The 22113-nt window shown below is 46.4% G+C and overlaps 3 long non-coding RNA genes across 3 annotated transcripts; all 3 read right to left on the reverse strand.

Annotated features, from left to right (window-relative positions):
- Positions 1-248: 248 nt before the first annotated feature.
- On the reverse strand, positions 249-3818 carry LOC132085495 (uncharacterized). The gene is made up of 5 exons (XR_009420235.1): positions 3572-3818; positions 2884-2947; positions 2111-2186; positions 1226-1993; positions 249-631 (listed from the first exon to the last, which is right to left on the reverse strand). It is a non-coding gene; the product is annotated as an uncharacterized LOC132085495 (long non-coding RNA).
- A 2329-nt stretch (positions 3819-6147) lies between these two features.
- On the reverse strand, positions 6148-7212 carry LOC132085430 (uncharacterized). Its single transcript, XR_009420212.1, has 2 exons — positions 6863-7212; positions 6148-6714 (listed from the first exon to the last, which is right to left on the reverse strand). It is a non-coding gene; the product is annotated as an uncharacterized LOC132085430 (long non-coding RNA).
- Positions 7213-18301: 11089 nt separating this feature from the next.
- LOC132085494 (uncharacterized) lies at positions 18302-21871 on the reverse strand. Its single transcript, XR_009420234.1, has 5 exons — positions 21625-21871; positions 20937-21000; positions 20164-20239; positions 19279-20046; positions 18302-18684 (listed from the first exon to the last, which is right to left on the reverse strand). It is a non-coding gene; the product is annotated as an uncharacterized LOC132085494 (long non-coding RNA).
- Between the last annotated feature and the right edge of the window lie 242 nt (positions 21872-22113).

Here is a 22113-nt window from a genome sequence, read left to right on the forward strand (position 1 = left end):
ACCTCAGAGCGTCCTAAAGCAAAAAGTAGCACACGTGAGCTCCTCACACTCCCGGGAGGCCTGCACAGCGTGCACTGAGTCTGCAACAAATTCTGCTCAGTGAGAGTCTGCAAACAAAGGTTCAATTGATGAATTGAACTGATTGTAAAGGGAGGTTTTCTAAGCACAGAAGCACAACAAAGAACAAGCAAAAACAATTCTTAAAAAAAACCTGCAAGTTTTATTTAGCATATATGCGACTGCTTTCCACCCTGTGGCTTCTCACTTTGATTCGCGTCTGTAGGTTCAGGAAGATGACAATGCACACTCTGCCCTCCCTGAGCCCCCCACAGCAGCTGAGCGCTGCTCCGTGCGCTCAGATCGTCAGGAACTGGATTGCCCGCATGGACTGGAACTGCTCTGCTGCAGATTCAGGAGAGAGAGGCTGGCTGAGGCGTCGTCCCAATTCCATTTCTGTGTGACGAGAAGCGGTTTGTTCCCAACGGGTGCAACAATCCCCAGCTCGCTTCCGTGGTGAGTACCGATGGCACACAAATGGCAGCCTGAGGAAATCGTGTTCTGGGCTCTAAGTGGTCGGGACAGGGTCTGATTTTTTGTTTTGCATCTGTATGATGATTAGTACGACAGGGCCCTGATCGATGACATGGCAGCACAGAATTAAAAACTCCTCAATAGGATTACATCGACTTCTAGGAAAAGACAAAAGCCTAGGACCCTTCTGAAATCTATTTTTAATGCGAAGCACACGGATTGTCACTATGCTGTGCCTTCCAGCTTTTCAAAGCAGCTTACCTCTGAAGACCAGAAAACATTTATTTCTACAGAAACAATGGGCAACCCCCAGGCTAATCTCAGCACTACTGTTTAATAGGGGATCTGCCAGCGTGCCAGTCCAGCTTCAAGTGTGCTTTATTTCAGTCTAACATCCCCTCAAAATTCTTCTCACATCTCCCAACCCTGACATCTTATTTTTCCCTAAAGCTTCTCATCATTAGCAATTTCCAAGTAACATGGTATTTTTACAACATTCAAAAATGTCATGCTGGACTGTGCTAGAGAGTAATTTGCAAATATAAGCTTAGCAAAGTTTGAATTGACTTGTCCAGAGAAAAAACCTACAAGTGAACACCTACACCTGCCTACAAAGAGCTAACAAGCCCCTGGCAGCTGCCAGCATCAAAGCACAGCGGATGTTTCTAATACAGGGTAAGGATAACAATATCACCTTTTGTTCTCTCCAGCTTGTTTTCCCTGCAGTCATATTTTGCTTCTTATGATTTTTTTAGTCTCTGCATCTTCTTGGACAGCACCGAGCCCGACGACAAGGATACGAGAGTCTTTCCCTGCCGTAGGGAGAGAACCAGGAAAACAGTTAAAATAAGAACAGGGTAGTTTGAAATTCATACTTCCAATGAGAAGCAGCGCCTAACAAACAGAACAAAAGTAAACAAAGCATGGTACCTCCCTGGGGACAGAAGACTTACAAACTCTCCAGGATTTACAATTCTAGCGACCAACCCCTTCAGGACGGCAGCCAAGTGTCCCATGAGGTGGTGCTGCACCAAAGAACGATCTGAGAGGTTCCAAAGAGTGAAATGCACAATATTTTGCAAAGCCGTAAAATCTTGCAAAATAACAAAAATACAATAGATGTAAACTACAGGGTAAGAGTACAAGTGTTCACTTTAAGAGCTGGAACCATCCAGGTGAGCACCTGATAACTGGATCCTCACCAGAGTTTGAACCCTTCAGGACACAGAAGGGTTTTCCCCAGAAATTTCACAGACTGAGTTTTGATACAAGTATACTTGCCAGACCCTCAGAAACATCACCCATTCTCCAGGTGTCTGGAGAGAACTGCAAATGGCTCTCACGTAGTTTGAGCTAGCTCTGTAAGGTCTCAGGGTGAATTTCACCAGATGCAACCAAACTGGGCAACTCCCAGTGGGACAGAAGGAACCCAAAGCTTGGGTTCGCAGAGCTGCAGCAAATACTGAGGAAACAAACATAACAGCGTAAAAAATAATAAACCATCCTTTTTTTTTCTCTTGCTTTTGCTTTTTTCTTATTCAGATCAGCATAGCAATTAAAGAGAAGGTGAAAAACTCACCATTACTGAACATTTCATCATCTGTAGGCTGAGCATCCTTAGCACAGAGGACTCCAAAGTTAAAATTCACCGATCCCTGGGAAATAAAACCAAATATTGTATGAGAAACAATCAAACAGCAGACGTAAAAATTTGTTTCCTCTAAGGACTTTCGGGTACGTATGTACCTTTGCATACATCCAACACATTGGAACATACACTTTATACCATCTCCTAATAAGTAAAAATTTACCTTTAAACTTTGATAGTACAGCATAAAATTATGAACTTAAATTGGTGATCTGTTATTATTAAGTTGGTGCCTAAAGTTATTTCTGCTGTCAGGTTCAAAAAAACATTAATTTTTTTTACTGGAATGAGCAATTGATTTCAAAGTCATCACAAGCCCACCAAAACACAAAGCAGTATTCACTGGATGGGTCTGTGAGCTAGAAGTAGTTAGGCTTGTACTTCCCTCTTGCTATTCCAGAACCAATAAATCCTGTCAACAAAACCAGGATCTATAGCCCACTGCTGTGAAAGATTCTACGAGGATGATGGTTTGATTTGTGTTTAGAAGTTTTGATTTGAAATGGCCAGTTCAATGGATAAAGACAGTTTAGGTAGTATTACATTGCTATTATTATTATTTCTATTATTATTTTTACTATTACTACTGCTATTGTTATCATCTGCTACTGGAAGAAACAAACCAGTAGTACCTATACTTAATTACTTTTATTTCCAGGAAATAATAAAGAAAAAGAACCAAACCAAAAAAAGTCACTTCCTACCTTTTATATCAAGGGATGAAAAATTTCTCTTGGGCTCTTCTCCAATTTATCAAGACTCATAGCACTGAAAGGCAAACAAAACAGTGCTTTATAGAAGGGCAAGTGCACATTTCAAGGCTGAACCACCAACTGATTGCAGTGACAGCAGTTACAACATGAATCCTTCCCAGAGCCTCTGTTAAATGGAATGTTCTGTGGAACTGCCGTTTCTTTCCCAAAACACTAACTTCCAACACTTCCTAATCATATTTTGTATTTTAAAACAAAAGAAGTTAGTGAGACTCTGTGCGGAGGTCAGGTTTAAATTTATTTCCTTCTAAAGCACAGAGCTCTGTTCCATCACCCTTCACTTCGGCTCTACACTGAATCGTGGTGAGCATTTGAGGAGTGCTCAATAATCAATTCTATTTCTCTCTTTTTCTAGCTCTCTCTATTCCTAAATCATTCCAGACAAGTCAAATGAAAAATGAAAAAAACAAGTTCAGCATCAAAGTCACACTTTTTCCCGTTGTCTGGTCAAGAACAGGCTCTAAATCCACTTACTGCTGCCTTCAACGATTCAGACTTGCAAAAGCATTCTTACATATTTTACAGGTTTATCATAAAACCCACAGAACGCAAGCTCTGAATTACAGGAAAAGGTACACAGGCAAATATCTAAAGGGATCACTTATTAGTAAATACATACCTTGGTAGAGATCGCACTGAGAACCTTTCTGAGGGACTCTAAGGGACGCATGTTTTCTGAGCACCCTATAAACAAGAAAAGCTAGGATATAGTACAGGACATCCCCACTTTTTCTACATATTCAAATAGTATTTTTAATAAAAACAATTCAGTTAAAAAAGAAGGAAGAAAACCAAGCTAATTTTACTCAGCTGTATTTACTGCCGATTTAGAGAAAAATCCCGGGCAGCGTCGGCCGTTGCGGCACACGTCGCGCCGGCAGCAGGGCCTGCCGGGAGTTGGAGTCTCGGGCTGGTAGCCACTCATGTGCCGCGATAGCCGTTGCGTCACACGCCGCGCCGGCAGCAGAGCCTGCCGGGAGTTGGAGTCTCGGGCTGACAGCCACGGCTCCGTCCCCCGCCACCGGGAGCTGCAGTCCCTCCCGGGCATCAAACGGGTCCTTCGCCCCAGGGCGGGGAAGGACCTGAGGCAGGACCGCTCCTCCCGAATGCCCTCTCTTTTCCCCTCCAACTCTTTTTCTTTTTTTAACGCTGTTTTTCACCCCTTTCCCTTCCCTTCCCTTCTGCTCTCCTGCTTTCTTTCCTTTCCTTTCCTTTCCTTTTTTTCCCCTTCCCTTTCCCTTTCTTTTTCTTGTATTTGTAATCTTGGTTTTCCTTCCTAGCTTTAGAATCAAAAAGCAGCAGTAGTAACTTTCAGGCTACCTGGGAGTAAAAAAAACCCCAAAACTATAATGATTGAAAGAAAACTATTTATTCCCTGGGAGCCTGAAATTTTCTACTGCTGCACATGACACAGAGCTTTTTATTCCTTCTTATATACAGTTGATATTTTATACTCGCTTTATACACCGCCCCCTGCCGTCTGCACCGGCGCTCTGCAGGCAGAGTGCTGCGGCGTCGTTCGGTTCTGTTTAAATAAACTCGGCTAAATTAGGCTTGGTGCGGCTTAGGTCTAAAATCGTTTCGGTTCGGCTTTTCGTCTAAATTCGGCTTTTCCGGCTCTTCGGCTGAACTCGGCCCGGTTGGGCTAAAGTCGGTCATATTCGGCTCTTTGTCTAAATGCGGCCAATGTCGGCTACAGTCGGCTATCGGTTACACTCGGCTATCATCGGCTCTTCGTCTCAAGTCGGCTGTGTTCGGCTACACTCGGCTCTTCGTCTCAAGTCGGCTGTGTTCGGCTACACTCGGCTCTTCGGGGAAACTCGGCTATTTTCGGCCACACTCGGCTCTTCGGGGAAACTCGGCTGTTTTCGGCTACACTCGGCTCTTCGGGGAAACTCGGCTGTTTTCGCCCACACTCGGCTCTTCGGCTCTTCGGAACTATTCGGCCCGGCTCGGCTCCCTCAGGGCGGGAAAGCGGCTGTCAGAGGACCCCGGCACAGCGAGGCGTTTCCCCACATGCCTGTCACAAACCCGCCGAAATACGCCCGCCCGCGGCGCCGCTGAGACCACAGCATGTGTCGGGTACACTTGAAACGTCACAGAAAATACCACCGGGGCCGCGCCGGGGTCGGTATTCCATGCAGGCAGTCCAGTGACACCCACCCCGGTCCTCCGCTTCCCCGCCCTTTTCGCCGCCCTGTTGAGAAGGTCAACCAAAAGTCCGCGACATCCGCGACGCGCCACTCCCAAGGTGGCGGCCTCTCGGCGCAGGGCTGCAGTACCGCGCTCTGCCCACAAGGCGGCAGCACTGCCGCCCGCCCCAGCCGGGGGCGCAGCGCGCCTCGGGGCTGCGGGCAGGCAAGGTGGCAAAAAAGAACAGGGGCGACCCCCGCCAAAAACTGCTCTGAAATAAATGCCAAAAACCTGCCTCTTACCCCACCAGAATCAAACAAGGCCCCTTGCTTTAAAGCCATGTTTAAATAAATTTTTTATTTCCATTTTTCGTATTTATATTCACATGCATAGCTATAGTGGACATTGATGTAGCATGTAATTTATATAACATTATTCTATTTCTATTATTTATATTTACTTATGTTTTGTGCTTTTATAAATATCTTTCCACATTGATTGCATATTTCTATGTCTAAAATTACATTTCTATCATGCTTTCACTATTTAAAATACAAATCCCATCCTAACTAAATAAATACAAAAAAGCTCTATTCTTTTAAACTACATTGAAATATTTTTATATTTATAGCGCTCATGACTATATTCACATTTATATTTGCAGTTTATACTTAAGTATTATAATAATCATTATGTATAACATGTATCCTATTCAAATAAGAGATAAATTATTTTCCTAATTATGTACCATATCTACTGCTACAACTTCTTTTTCCTTACATTTTTAATTTTTATATTAACCTTCAGCTATTTATGATCTATTTCTATTCTTAGATTTCTACCTTTATATTATTTGTATTTATAATGTTTATACTAAAACACCTGCTTTTGCCAAATAAAAAAAAAATCCCCTTTATTTTAAACTACTTAAAAAAACCTAGAGTATATCCATCTGGTATAACATATAACAAATGATAGATATGATAGATGTAAAATTGATATAAATATTGTAGTGTATTATAGGAAATAAATAAAAATCAATATGATCCATAACACAAGTAATACTGTATAAATGTTATATTTATGTTATTTTATATTTCAAATAATTTAACATTTCTTTATATATTTGCATATACTTGACAAACATTTCTATATTTATACTTGGGTTGCGATTTTTTTCTGGGTGTTTTCTGGGTCTTTTCTTGCCCTTCTTCGAATTTTTTTCTGGGTTATTTCTTGTCCATCTTGGGGGTTTTTTCTGGGTTTTTTCTTGCCCATCTTCAGACTTTTTTCTGGTTTTTTTCTTGCCCATCTCAGAGGTTTTTTTTTGGGTTTTTTTCTGGGTTTTTTTCTTGCCCATCTTGGGTGATTTTCTGGGGTTTTTCTACGTTTTTTTCTTGCCCATCTGGGATTATTTTCTGGGGTTTTTTTCTCGTTGCTTTCTTGCCCATCCTGGGCTTTTTCTGGGCTTTTTTCTTGTCCATCATGTGGTTTTTTTCTGGTTTTTTCCTGCTCATCTTCGTCTGGTTTTCTGGGTTTTAAGCCAAAATCGGTACATATCATGTCAGTTCATGCAATACAACCCGGCTGGGGATTTTTTATTCTAAATTTAACAAGGAGTCGCAAAACCTGGAAAGCAAAAGTCACACACACAAGGTTAAATCCAGTCAGCATGCACTCACACACGCAGAAACGAGCAGACACAGACAGACACAGCCACGTGCTCTCACACACGCTCACACAATCTTTCCACTTAAATGCTCACTGCGGCCCTTACTCGAGATGCTGAAGAACGTGCTGTGACACATCTTCTGGCTGCCGCTCCTTGAGGTAAAATGGCAGATCCTGGGGAAATCAGCAGCCTCGGGGACCTGTGAGACGACAGGAAGGGTCAACGAGTGGCTATCTGACAGCTAGGACTTGTCTCCTCTCTGGACTGATAAATTTTCTACCCAAAATCCAATAGAAGACAGATGTATAGGTACATAGAACATAAGCCACCATAGGCAGATACAATACAAGCCAGGACTTGCAAAAATTCTCTGGAAGATGAATTCTTGCGCCCTATTCCCTTTCAGAAGAAGGAACCTACACAACTACTGCAGTCATCTGAGGAGGTGCATCTGAAAAAAAAGTTAGGACAACAGTCAGACGGTTCAATGAGAACTGAAGAGCTCCAGATATCCTGTGTCCATCTACAAATCCCATCTAGAGTCCAACTACACCCCACACTGCACATTGCAAATCCCCGGGCCCTCTCCTATTGCACCAGGCTATGCGGCAGGGCAGAGCAGCTCGGGCACAAATGTGTGCTGACAGCCGTGACACAGGATGGACAGGACAGGACAGACAACGGGGACACAACACAGACAGAAAATTCTAGGCAAGGAAAATGGCTGCAAGGACTGAGAGAATGCAAAAGGAGATGACCGAGTTCAAACTGATGGTGAGCTGATGAGGCTCAGAGAACCCCGAAGGAAGAAGATGATAACTGAATGATTTCTTCTAAGAACTGCAAAGATGGATGCCTAGGAATCCTACGGTCAGAATCCTCTACCTAACCTCATATTACGCCAAGTCCTAATCCACCAAAATGGATCCAGGTGGGGGCATAGCTGTCCATACAGCCCAGACCAAGACCTGACAAGACATCAGATGCGATGCTTCCAAAGACAGAAGAGAGTCTGACGCCTGTCTGAGCTCCCCAGTCAAAAGTTCTGTGGCCTGGGTGCCAGGCCAGGGAATGCAGAGATCACAGATGCTAACAATGATGCCAAGATTAATGACAGGCACCCCTAAGGTAAAAGACATGGGATACACAAACAACACACAATTCACAACAGACAAGTGACACGAGACACACCGGGACTGCTCTGCCCTGCTGCACACCTCAGCACTGTGATCAAAAGTGAGACTTGGCTTCTATGGGGCCTAAGGGGCCACTTCATTAACACCACCCCACCTCCAAACTGGACTCAAAACTCCCTCCCTGTAATCCCCAAACCAGCACCGTGCTTTCAGCCCCTCTGTGGGTCACGGCCCTCTACTTATCTCTCATACAGCTGGGGATGCTGGTCCCTGTCAGGTGCAAAGAAAGGCCACCTCATCAGATGGGAAGGTCCTGCTGGCACCGGGCTGGTGTCTCTCAGACAGCTAGATTAAAGAGAACCAAACATCAGTGCCTGATCTTGGCACCGCATCGGCCAAAACCCCACCGCTCTGCTACTCACCGCGCTCCTAAGAAGGCCCGGCACCTCCTGACCCTGACCCTCTGCCACACGTGGAATGCGTCTGCACCTGAAAGAAAGTTAGAACACATGTCAAACATCACCAGGATAACTCACAAGCTGCAAACACCATATGTCAATCTAGGAACAACATCTAGAGCCCAAGTACAGCCCACATTACAAATTTCAACTCCCCACGGTTTCTCCTACTGCAGCAGGCCATGCGGCAGGGCAGAACAGCTCCGGCAAAAAATGTGTGCACACACCCGTGACACAGAAAGTGACAAACAGGGGGGACATGAAACACGACACATCATGCTTGTGGTGAGGGCCTCGAGGGGAAAAGGCAAAAGGGACCCCAAAGACACACCAGGGAGCACGGCACACCGGACAACAGGACACAGATCGGACCTGTTCTGCACTGCCCGCCTGAAAGCTGCCATCAAAAGTAGAGCCTCTCCCTTTAGCTGTCCTAAGAGGCCTTTGGAGAAGATTGCTTTCCCCTCTGCTCATTTTTGAATCTGTCCCAAGAACTCCCAATCTGCTACTCCGCCATCTCCAGACCGTGGCCCCCGACTTATCTTTTGGATGATCGGTGAATGGAATCCACGCTGCACCTGAAATGAGTCTGCCTCGGAGGTCTCTGTGACGGCCTGTGAGCCTCTCGGTCAGCTGCAATAAAGAAAACCAAAACCAAAGAGTGAGTCCAGAGTTATGTGGGCCAAATCCCTGCAAGTCAGCTACTTGCCCTCTCCTGAGTGTGCCTGGCTCCTTCAGGCTCCAGCTTCATCCTGATTCCAAGGCTGTGGCCTTTATTAGCAGTGGCACCTGGGTTACAGAAAGACAAAGTTAAATGGCATTCCTCTGAGTGCAGTGGATCACCTTGTATGCTGTAAGCCATGGGAATGCCTCTGCTAGGCTTCTGAACAGCCTTGTGTGGGGGGGCCCTCAAATAAACACCCTTTCTCACCCTGCTGCTTGCAAACCCGCTCCCAAGAAATCCTAAACTGGATACCTGATCACCCTCCCTCTCCCAGGCACCATCCTCAACTCACCTGAAGCCTCAATCTCAAACATCATCCTTGACACTGGGCAGATCCCTCTTGTGACACGACGAATCTGCTGAAAAATTGTTGTGCTTGAGAGCTGAGCAATAACAGCCAATTCTCTCCACTGCTCACCTTGACTGCTGGCATCCAGATTGACTTCCTGAAAAGAAAGACAAAGAACAGAGCTGTAACACACTCACCATACACACTTCTGCTGCAGAGACAAATGGGGCCTCACCGGCTCGGGGCAATCCCCTCGCCCGGGATGGGGCCCTCTGGCACACATTTAATCCATCTGAATCTGAAAAAAAACTTAGGACAAGAGTCACACTGTTGCAGGATAACTGATGAGCTCCAGATGCCCTGTGCCCATCCACAGATCCCATCTAGTGTCCGACTACACCCCACATTACACATTCCAAGTCTCCAAGACTTCTCCTATCGCACCAGGCTGTGCAGCACGGCAGAGCAGCCCCATCCCAAATGTGTGCAGACACCCGTGACACAGGACAGACAGGACAGACAACAACAGGGGACACAACAGGAAAAGAAATCTCTTGGCAAGGAAAATGGCTGCAAGGACTGAGAGAATGCAAAAGGAGATGAGTGAGCTGAGACCGATGGTGAGCTGATGAGGCTCAGAAAACCCTGGGGGACGAAGATGATAACTGAATGATTAATTCCAAGAACAGCAAAGATGGATGCCTAGGAATCCTACGGTCAGAATGCTGTACCTAACCTCATATTATTACAAGTCCTAATCCACCACAATGGATCCAGGTGGGGCATAGCTGTCCATACAGCTCAGAACTAGACCTGACAAGAAATCTGACTGGATGCTTCCAAAGAGGTAACTTTTGACTGGGGAGCTCAGACAGGTATCAGAAACTCATATATGGCCTGGGTGCCGGGCCAGGGAATGCAGAGATCAGAGATGCTAACAATGATGCCAGGGGTACTGACAGGGCCCTCCAAAGGTAAAAGACATTGGATACACAAACAACACATAATGCACAACAGACAAGTGACACGAGACACACCGGGACTGCTCTGCCCTGCACACCTCAACACTGTGATCAAAAGTGAGACTTGGCTTTTATGAGGCCTAAGCGGCCACCTCATGAACATCCCCCACCTCCAAAGCCGAATCAAAAACTCCACCCAGTATTTCCCGAAACAGCACCATGACTTCATCCCCACTGTGGGTCACAGCCCTCTACTTATCTCTCAGACATCTGGGGATGCTGGTCCCTGTCAGGTGCAAAGAAAGGCCACCTCGTCAGCTGGGAAGGTCCTGCTGGCACCGGGCTGGTGTCTCTGAGACAGCTAGAGTAAAGAGAACCAAACATCAGTACCTGATCTTGGCACCGCATTGGCCAAAACCCCACCGCTCTGCTACTCACCGCGCTCCTAAGAAGGCCCGGCACCTCCTAACCCTGACCCTCTGCCACACGTGGAATGCATCTGCACCTGAAAGAAAGTTAGAACATATGTCAAACACCACCAGGGTTACTCACAAGCTGCAAACACCTTATGTCAATCTAGGAATAGCATCTAGAGCCCAAGTACAGCCCACATAACAAATTCCCCCTACCTATGGTTCGTCTTATTGCAGCAGGCCATGCGGCAGGGCAGAACAGCTCCGGCAAAAAATGTGTGCACACACCCGTGACACAGAAAGTGACAAACAGGGGGGACATGAAACACGACACATCATGCTTGTGGTGAGGGTCTCGAGGGGAGAAGGCAAAAGGGACCCCAAAGACACACTAGGGAACACAGCACACCGGACAACAGGATACAGACCGGAGCTGTTCTGCACTGCCCGCCTGAAAGCTGCCATCAAAAGTAGAGCCTCTCCCTTTAGCTGTCCTAAGAGGCCTTTGGAGAAGATTGCTTTCCCCACTGCCAATTTTTAAATCTGGCCAAAGAACTGCCAACCTGATACTCTCTCATCATCTCATCTCCAGACCGCGGCCCCCGACTTATCTTTTAGATGATCGGTGAGGGGAATCCACGCTGCACCTGAAATGAGTCTGCCTCGGAGGGCTCTGTGATGGCCTGTGAGCCTCTCGGTCAGCTGCAATAAAGAAAACCAAAATCAAAGAGTGAGTCCAGAGTTATGTGGGCCAAATCCCACCAAGGCAGCTACTTGCCCTCTCCTGAGTGTGCCTGGCTCCTTCAGGCTCCAGCTTCATCCTGATTCCAAGGCTGTGGCCTTCATTAGCAGTGGCACCTGGGTTACAGAAAGACAAAGTTAAATGGCATTCCTCTGAGTGCAGTGGATCACCTTGTATGCTGTAAGCCATGGGAATGCCTCTGCTAGGCTTCTGAGACACCTTGGGAGGGGCTCTCAAATAAACAAATAAAGACCCTTTCTCACCCTGCTGCCTGCAAACCCCCTCTCAAGAACTCCTAACTGGATGCCTGCTCACCCTCCCTCTCCCAGTAACCATCCTCAACTCACCTGAAGCCTCAATCTCAAACATCATCCTTGACACTGGGCAGATCCCTCTTGTGACACGGTGAATCTGCTGCGAAATTGTTGTGCTTGAGAGCTGAGCAATAACAACCAATTCTCTCCACTGCTCACCTTGACTGCTGGCATCCAGATTTACTTCCTAAAAGAAAGACAAAGAACAGCAGTGTAACAGAGTCAGTTGAGAGGTGTAACAGAGTCTGCTGCAGAGGCAAATGGGGCCTCACCTACTCAGGAGAATCCCCACACCTGGCATGGGGCCCTCTGGCACACATTTAATCCATCTGAACCTGAAAAAAAAGTTAGGACAAGAGTCACACTGTGGCAGGATAACTGATGAGCTCCAGATATGATGTGCCCATCTACAAATCCCATCTAGAGTCCAACTACACCCCACATTACAACCTCCAAGTCCCTGGGACTTCTCCTATCGCACCAGGCTGTGCAGCACGGCAGAGCAGCTCGGGCACAAATGTGTGCTGAGAGCCATGACACAGGATAGGACAGACAACGGGGACACAACAGGAACAGAAATCTCTTGGCAAGGAAAACGGCTGCAAGGACTGAGAGAATGCAAAAGGAGATGAGTGAGCTGAGACCGATGGTGAGCTGATGAGGCTCAGAGAACCCTGGAGGAAGAAGATGATTACTGAATGATTTATTCCAAGAACAGCAAAGACTGATGCCTAGGAATCCTGCAGTCAAAATCCTCTACCTAACCTCGTAATATTACAAGTCCTAATCCACCATAATGGATCCAGGTGGGGCACAGCTGTCCGTACAGCTCAGAACAAGACCTGAAAAGACGTCTGACTGGATGCTTCCAAAGAGAGAAGAGAGTCTGATGCTTGTCTGAGCTCCCTAGTCAAAAGTTCTGTGGCCTGGGCGCCAGGCCAAGGAGTGCAGAGATCACAGAGGCTAACAATGATGCCAGGGTTTCTCACAGGCCCCCCTAAGTGAAAGATATGGCATACACAAACAACACATAATGCACAATAGACAAGTGACACGATGCACACCGGGACTGCTCTGCCCTGCTGCACACCTCAGCACTGCAATCAAAAGTGAGACTTGGCTTTTATGGGGCCTAAGGGGCCACTTCATGAACACACCACACCCCCCCCCCCCCCCCCCCCCAAAACTGGACTCAAAACCCCCTCCCAGGAATTCCCAAACCAGCACCCTGCTTTCATCCCCTCTGTGGGTCACAGCCCTCTACTTATCTCTCAGACATCTGGGGATGCTGGTCCCTGTCAGGTGCAAAGAAAGGCCACCTCGTCAGCTGGGAAGGTCCTGCTGGCACCGGGCTGGTGTCTCTCAGACAGCTAGAGTAAAGAGAACCAAACATCAGTCCCTGATCTTGGCACCGCATCGGCCAAAACCCCACCACTCAGCTACTCACCGCACTCCTAAGAAGGCCCGACACCTCCTAACTCTGACCCCCTGCCACACATGGAATGCGTCTGCACCTGAAAGAAAGTTACAACATATGCCAAACACCACCAGGATAACTCACAAGCTGCAAACACCTTATGTCAATCTAGGAATAGCATCTAGAGCCCAAGTACAGCCAGCATTACAAATTCCAACGCCCCACGGTTTCTCCTACTGCAGCAGGCCATGCGGCAGGGCAGAACAGCTCCGGCAAAAAATGTGTGCACACACCCGTGACACAGAACGTGGCAAACAGGGGGGACATGAAACACGACACATCATGCTTGTGGTGAGGGTCTCGAGGGGAGAAGGCAAAAGGGACCCCAAAGACACACTAGGGAACACAGAACACTGGACAACACAACACAGACCGGAGCTGTTCTGCACTGCCCGCCTGAAAGCTGCCATCAAAAGGAGAGCCTCTCCCTTTAGCTGTCCTAAGAGGCCCTTGGAGAAGATTGCTTTTCCGGCTGCCAATTTTCAAATCTGCCCCAAGAACTCCCAACCCACTATTCTCTCATCTCCAGGCCAAGGCCCTCGACTTATCTTTTGGATGATCGGTGATGGGAATCCACGCTGCACCTGAAATGAGTCTGCCTCGGAGGGCCTCGTGATGGCCTGTGAGCCTCTCGGTGAGCTACAATAAAGAAAACCAAAACCAAAGTATGAGTCCAGAGTTATGTGGGCCAAATCCCTGCAAGGCAGCTACTTGCTCTCTCCTGAGTGTGCCTGGCTCCTTCAGGCTCCAGCTTCATCATGATTCCAAGGCCTTCATTAGGAGTGGCACCTGGGTTAGAGAAAGGCAAAGTTAAATGGCATTCCCCTGAGTGCAGTGGATGACCTTGTGTGCTGTAAGACATGGGAATGCCTCTGCTAGGCTTCTGAGAAGCCTTGTGTGGGGGAGGCCTCAAATAAACAAATAAAGACCCTTTCTCACCCTGCTGCCTGCAAACTCCCTCCCAAGAACTCCTAACTGCTCACCCTCCCTCTCCCAATCACAATCCTCAACTCACCTGAAGCCTCAATCTCAAACATCATCTTGGACCTTGGGCGGATCCCTCTTGTGACATGATCAATCTGCTGAATAAAATGTTGTGCTTGACACAGCTTGGAATTTCAGGGAGTTGCACTCCTCAATTAAAAAAAAACAAAACAAAACAAAAAAAACCCAACAAAACCAATCCCAAAAACAAACAAAGAAAAAAACCAAACAAACAAAACCCACACAAACAATAAATCCCAAAACACCTAACTCCCCACAGAAACAAAAAAACCACAGAAAACATCAAAAAATCCAAAACCCCCACAAAAACCAACTAAAAACCCCAAAATGAAAACCAAAAAAAACCAAAAATTCCACCAAAAGAAATCCAACCAAAAAAACAACCAGAGCAAAACTACAAATTACAAAAGCACCTTACCACTCCTAAACACAAAACCCAAAATCACAAACCTAAATACTCCCTGTATTCCATGCTGTTTTCTTCACAGAATCTTCCAAGCCTCTGTGCTTTAGATGCCCAGAAACACCTGCTGAAAAGATGCTGAGACGGGCTGAAAAAGCCTCTTCACTGAAATGAGGAGAGCTCTTAACCCAGCACATCCCAGAGAGGGAATGAAGCCCCCCAGCCACGGCTGGGGTTAATATACCCCTGATTGTGCCCGCCTCTCGTTCCCATGCCACCCAGGAAAAGGGAGGGGGCGAATCCCACCAAGCCCTCAGAGCAGCTACAGCTGTTTGGCTCCTCTGACTCACATTCAAGGGCAGTAAAGGGCTTGTTATAGAAGAAAACTTTTCAGAAAAGTAACAGTGCTTTCTTTTTTTGCAACAACTACTTGGAGCAGAAGAACAGAAAACTGGCAAGATATAAAACTTTGTGGTAAGGTTACATAGCTAGATCAATTGGGTAATTGGGTAATTTGCTGTTACCTTACATAATTATTCTGTGTTTAACAAAAGCCATCTAATAAATTCACACCCAAAACTCCAGCAGCCCAGCTGGCCCTACCAAATCTCTATGTTTATGCATACAGTAAACAAAACCAAAATCCCAGTAATACCTATCAGAAGTCTGTGAAAGAAACCTCTTGAAATTGATCCTACCTCAAATACAAAACAACCCATGCAAAGTTAGCTTGACTCAATAAACAATTTACACAGAGCTAATAACACCAAGAAATAAAACAGCACACCATATACCACCAAAGAATATAATAGTGAAGAAAAAAGAAACCACTTTTTTTTTTTTTTTTAAAGCTTTTGCCAGGACTCCAACAACAACTTCTTCTCCTTCTGAAATGTCCCTTCTCCTTCCCAAATTCCTTACAACTTCTGAGTTTACATCCAAGCAAAAAGCAAAATTCGTGCACTTGTGCGTTCGATGCTCCTGCCAGATTCTCTGTTTCCCTCCACATCTTCTTACACTTTCAGTCTTCACTCTGTCCTGCCGTGATGAGTTTGACGGACGAATTGGTAAACGTTAAGAGAGGATTTCCCTGCCTCCCTCCCCAGAGCTGGTTTCCTTAGTGCATTTCACTCAATCCCAGGCCGGCAACGATGCACGCTCACCTCAAGCGTGCAAGGCTCACAGCTGCTCGGCTAAACTCGGCTCTAATCGGCTAAACTCGGCCATTGTCATCTGCATTCGGCTGGACTCGACCCTTCGGCACGGATCGCCTCGCTTCGGCCGAACTCGGAGCCGCTCTCTGCGCTCGGCGCGCCTCGGCTCGCTTCGGCCGAACTCGGAGCCGATCAGTGCGCCCGGCGCGGCTCGGCTCGCTTCGGCCGAACTCGGAGCCGATCAGTGCGCCCGGCGCGGCTCGGCTCGCTTCGGCCGAACTCGGAGCCGCTCTCTGCGCTCGGCGCGCCTCGGCTCGCTTCGGCCGAACTCGGAGCCGCTCTCTGCGCTCGGCGCGGCTCGGCTCGCTTCGGCCGAACTCGGAGCCGCTCTCTGTGCGCCCGGCGCGGCTCGGCTCGCTTCGGCCGAACTCGGAGCCGCTCTCTGCGCCCGGCGCGGCTCGGCTCGCTTCGGCCGAACTCGGAGCCGCTCTCTGCGCCCGGCGCGGCTCGGCTCGCTTCGGCCGAACTCGGAGCCGATCAGTGCGCCCGGCGCGGCTCGGCTCTCTTCGGCCGAACTCGGAGCCGCTCTCTGCGCTCGGCGCGCCTCGGCTCGCTTCGGCCGAACTCGGAGCCGCTCTCTGTGCGCCCGGCGCGGCTCGGCTCGCTTCGGCCGAACTCGGAGCCGCTCTCTGCGCCCGGCGCGGCTCGGCTCGCTTCGGCCGAACTCGGAGCCACTCTCTGCGCGGCCCGGCTCGCCTCGGCCGAACTCGGAGCCGATCAGTGCGCTCGGCGCGCCTCGGCTCTCTTCGGCCGAACTCGGAGCCGCTCTCTGCCCTCGGCGCGGCTCGGCTCGCTTCGGCCCAACTCGGAGCCGATCTCTCCGCGTTCGGCTGAGCTCGCCTCGGCTCGGCTCCCTGACGGCGGGCAAGCGGCGCCGCCTCACGTTAAACTCGCCCGGCTCGGGGCTCTCCTGCTGCCGCGTCCCGCGGGCGGCCCGGCCATCGCACGGACACGATCGGGAGCGCGGCGTGGCACAGGAGCTCATTGGGCAGTGACCGCACTCGCGCTAATTAGCGCGCACGAGAGCAGCGGGCTCGGTTCGGCTGAGCTCGGCTCCGTTCAGGCAGCCTCGCAAGCCTGGCCTCGGTTCGCTCGAGGCCGTCAGGTTCCGCCGGTCTCGCCTTGGTTCGGCCGAAGGAGGCGTCGTTCGCTCGTGTTTTTACAAATATCTTTCTATATTGACTGTATATTTCTATATTTAATTTTATACTTCTATAATACTTCCATTATTCCAAATAAAAACCCCGTCTCTAACCAAATAAATAAAAAAAACCCTTCTTTTAAAGGATACTGAAATATTTTTTATTTATACTTTGTATAATTATACATTCATATTTTAATTTATCGTTTCTTTGGATGTATTACATTAATAATGATATATATATAAAATTTTAAAATAGATTTAAATCATTATTTAAATTATGTATAATATCTACTGCTACAACTAATTTTTTCTGATATTTTAAATTTTTATATTTATCTGTATGTATTTATTATATATTTCTAAACTTAGATTTCTACCTTTATATTATTTGCATTTATAATTTTTACAATCAAAACACTGCCTATTGACCAATAAAGAAAACCCGCTTTATTTAAGTATTTTAAAAATATTTTCATGTTTATAATTTTCATATTTATATTTATAATTTGTTCAATATTACATGAGAACACACCTGCTCCTGCACCGCAGTGGGGCCCCCTCTCCTGGGGACCTTGGGGTGCCCCAACGGCATCAGAGCCCCGAGTCTTCACCCCCTTCTCCTCTATTTAGAAACTACACTGGAACTTTTTTCTGGAAATAAAGACATTACCTAAATCCTCTCCCCGTGTCCTAGACAGATGGATATTCAGTTATTAGTTGGCTGGGCAGCAGTTTCTTAAATAGAATGATAAACAAGATGTGAACATTTCAGCTACAAGCAAATAGGCAAATCTGAACAAGGTACTGGTGGGCGACCACTGAAGTTATTTTGAAGGAATTTTTTAAACAATAAAATATTGATACCACAAAAATAAAGCAAAAAGCTAACTACTGGCTAAGAAAAAATTAACTTTTGACAGCAACAACATTCCAACCACACAGGCTTTTTCCCGATGTCATACCTTATAACTACCTCTCTTGGGAATTCTCATCATGTATCCCAAAAGGAATAAATACCTCAGAGCGTCCTAAAGCAAAAAGTAGCACACGTGAGCTCCTCACACTCCCGGGAGGCCTGCACAGCGTGCACTGAGTCTGCAACAAATTCTGCTCAGTGAGAGTCTGCAAACAAAGGTTCAATTGATGAATTGAACTGATTGTAAAGGGAGGTTTTCTAAGCACAGAAGCACAACAAAGAACAAGCAAAAACAATTCTTAAAAAAAACCTGCAAGTTTTATTTAGCATATATGCGACTGCTTTCCACCCTGTGGCTTCTCACTTTGATTCGCGTCTGTAGGTTCAGGAAGATGACAATGCACACTCTGCCCTCCCTGAGCCCCCCACAGCAGCTGAGCGCTGCTCCGTGCGCTCAGATCGTCAGGAACTGGATTGCCCGCATGGACTGGAACTGCTCTGCTGCAGATTCAGGAGAGAGAGGCTGGCTGAGGCGTCGTCCCAATTCCATTTCTGTGTGACGAGAAGCGGTTTGTTCCCAACGGGTGCAACAATCCCCAGCTCGCTTCCGTGGTGAGTACCGATGGCACACAAATGGCAGCCTGAGGAAATCGTGTTCTGGGCTCTAAGTGGTCGGGACAGGGTCTGATTTTTTGTTTTGCATCTGTATGATGATTAGTACGACAGGGCCCTGATCGATGACATGGCAGCACAGAATTAAAAACTCCTCAATAGGATTACATCGACTTCTAGGAAAAGACAAAAGCCTAGGACCCTTCTGAAATCTATTTTTAATGCGAAGCACACGGATTGTCACTATGCTGTGCCTTCCAGCTTTTCAAAGCAGCTTACCTCTGAAGACCAGAAAACATTTATTTCTACAGAAACAATGGGCAACCCCCAGGCTAATCTCAGCACTACTGTTTAATAGGGGATCTGCCAGCGTGCCAGTCCAGCTTCAAGTGTGCTTTATTTCAGTCTAACATCCCCTCAAAATTCTTCTCACATCTCCCAACCCTGACATCTTATTTTTCCCTAAAGCTTCTCATCATTAGCAATTTCCAAGTAACATGGTATTTTTACAACATTCAAAAATGTCATGCTGGACTGTGCTAGAGAGTAATTTGCAAATATAAGCTTAGCAAAGTTTGAATTGACTTGTCCAGAGAAAAAACCTACAAGTGAACACCTACACCTGCCTACAAAGAGCTAACAAGCCCCTGGCAGCTGCCAGCATCAAAGCACAGCGGATGTTTCTAATACAGGGTAAGGATAACAATATCACCTTTTGTTCTCTCCAGCTTGTTTTCCCTGCAGTCATATTTTGCTTCTTATGATTTTTTTAGTCTCTGCATCTTCTTGGACAGCACCGAGCCCGACGACAAGGATACGAGAGTCTTTCCCTGCCGTAGGGAGAGAACCAGGAAAACAGTTAAAATAAGAACAGGGTAGTTTGAAATTCATACTTCCAATGAGAAGCAGCGCCTAACAAACAGAACAAAAGTAAACAAAGCATGGTACCTCCCTGGGGACAGAAGACTTACAAACTCTCCAGGATTTACAATTCTAGCGACCAACCCCTTCAGGACGGCAGCCAAGTGTCCCATGAGGTGGTGCTGCACCAAAGAACGATCTGAGAGGTTCCAAAGAGTGAAATGCACAATATTTTGCAAAGCCGTAAAATCTTGCAAAATAACAAAAATACAATAGATGTAAACTACAGGGTAAGAGTACAAGTGTTCACTTTAAGAGCTGGAACCATCCAGGTGAGCACCTGATAACTGGATCCTCACCAGAGTTTGAACCCTTCAGGACACAGAAGGGTTTTCCCCAGAAATTTCACAGACTGAGTTTTGATACAAGTATACTTGCCAGACCCTCAGAAACATCACCCATTCTCCAGGTGTCTGGAGAGAACTGCAAATGGCTCTCACGTAGTTTGAGCTAGCTCTGTAAGGTCTCAGGGTGAATTTCACCAGATGCAACCAAACTGGGCAACTCCCAGTGGGACAGAAGGAACCCAAAGCTTGGGTTCGCAGAGCTGCAGCAAATACTGAGGAAACAAACATAACAGCGTAAAAAATAATAAACCATCCTTTTTTTTTCTCTTGCTTTTGCTTTTTTCTTATTCAGATCAGCATAGCAATTAAAGAGAAGGTGAAAAACTCACCATTACTGAACATTTCATCATCTGTAGGCTGAGCATCCTTAGCACAGAGGACTCCAAAGTTAAAATTCACCGATCCCTGGGAAATAAAACCAAATATTGTATGAGAAACAATCAAACAGCAGACGTAAAAATTTGTTTCCTCTAAGGACTTTCGGGTACGTATGTACCTTTGCATACATCCAACACATTGGAACATACACTTTATACCATCTCCTAATAAGTAAAAATTTACCTTTAAACTTTGATAGTACAGCATAAAATTATGAACTTAAATTGGTGATCTGTTATTATTAAGTTGGTGCCTAAAGTTATTTCTGCTGTCAGGTTCAAAAAAACATTAATTTTTTTTACTGGAATGAGCAATTGATTTCAAAGTCATCACAAGCCCACCAAAACACAAAGCAGTATTCACTGGATGGGTCTGTGAGCTAGAAGTAGTTAGGCTTGTACTTCCCTCTTGCTATTCCAGAACCAATAAATCCTGTCAACAAAACCAGGATCTATAGCCCACTGCTGTGAAAGATTCTACGAGGATGATGGTTTGATTTGTGTTTAGAAGTTTTGATTTGAAATGGCCAGTTCAATGGATAAAGACAGTTTAGGTAGTATTACATTGCTATTATTATTATTTCTATTATTATTTTTACTATTACTACTGCTATTGTTATCATCTGCTACTGGAAGAAACAAACCAGTAGTACCTATACTTAATTACTTTTATTTCCAGGAAATAATAAAGAAAAAGAACCAAACCAAAAAAAGTCACTTCCTACCTTTTATATCAAGGGATGAAAAATTTCTCTTGGGCTCTTCTCCAATTTATCAAGACTCATAGCACTGAAAGGCAAACAAAACAGTGCTTTATAGAAGGGCAAGTGCACATTTCAAGGCTGAACCACCAACTGATTGCAGTGACAGCAGTTACAACATGAATCCTTCCCAGAGCCTCTGTTAAATGGAATGTTCTGTGGAACTGCCGTTTCTTTCCCAAAACACTAACTTCCAACACTTCCTAATCATATTTTGTATTTTAAAACAAAAGAAGTTAGTGAGACTCTGTGCGGAGGTCAGGTTTAAATTTATTTCCTTCTAAAGCACAGAGCTCTGTTCCATCACCCTTCACTTCGGCTCTACACTGAATCGTGGTGAGCATTTGAGGAGTGCTCAATAATCAATTCTATTTCTCTCTTTTTCTAGCTCTCTCTATTCCTAAATCATTCCAGACAAGTCAAATGAAAAATGAAAAAAACAAGTTCAGCATCAAAGTCACACTTTTTCCCGTTGTCTGGTCAAGAACAGGCTCTAAATCCACTTACTGCTGCCTTCAACGATTCAGACTTGCAAAAGCATTCTTACATATTTTACAGGTTTATCATAAAACCCACAGAACGCAAGCTCTGAATTACAGGAAAAGGTACACAGGCAAATATCTAAAGGGATCACTTATTAGTAAATACATACCTTGGTAGAGATCGCACTGAGAACCTTTCTGAGGGACTCTAAGGGACGCATGTTTTCTGAGCACCCTATAAACAAGAAAAGCTAGGATATAGTACAGGACATCCCCACTTTTTCTACATATTCAAATAGTATTTTTAATAAAAACAATTCAGTTAAAAAAGAAGGAAGAAAACCAAGCTAATTTTACTCAGCTGTATTTACTGCCGATTTAGAGAAAAATCCCGGGCAGCGTCGGCCGTTGCGGCACACGTCGCGCCGGCAGCAGGGCCTGCCGGGAGTTGGAGTCTCGGGCTGGTAGCCACTCATGTGCCGCGATAGCCGTTGCGTCACACGCCGCGCCGGCAGCAGAGCCTGCCGGGAGTTGGAGTCTCGGGCTGACAGCCACGGCTCCGTCCCCCGCCACCGGGAGCTGCAGTCCCTCCCGGGCATCAAACGGGTCCTTCGCCCCAGGGCGGGGAAGGACCTGAGGCAGGACCGCTCCTCCCGAAT

Source organism: Ammospiza nelsoni, chromosome 30, assembly GCF_027579445.1.
Source record: "Ammospiza nelsoni isolate bAmmNel1 chromosome 30, bAmmNel1.pri, whole genome shotgun sequence".
Taxonomy (NCBI): Eukaryota; Metazoa; Chordata; class Aves; order Passeriformes; family Passerellidae; genus Ammospiza; species Ammospiza nelsoni.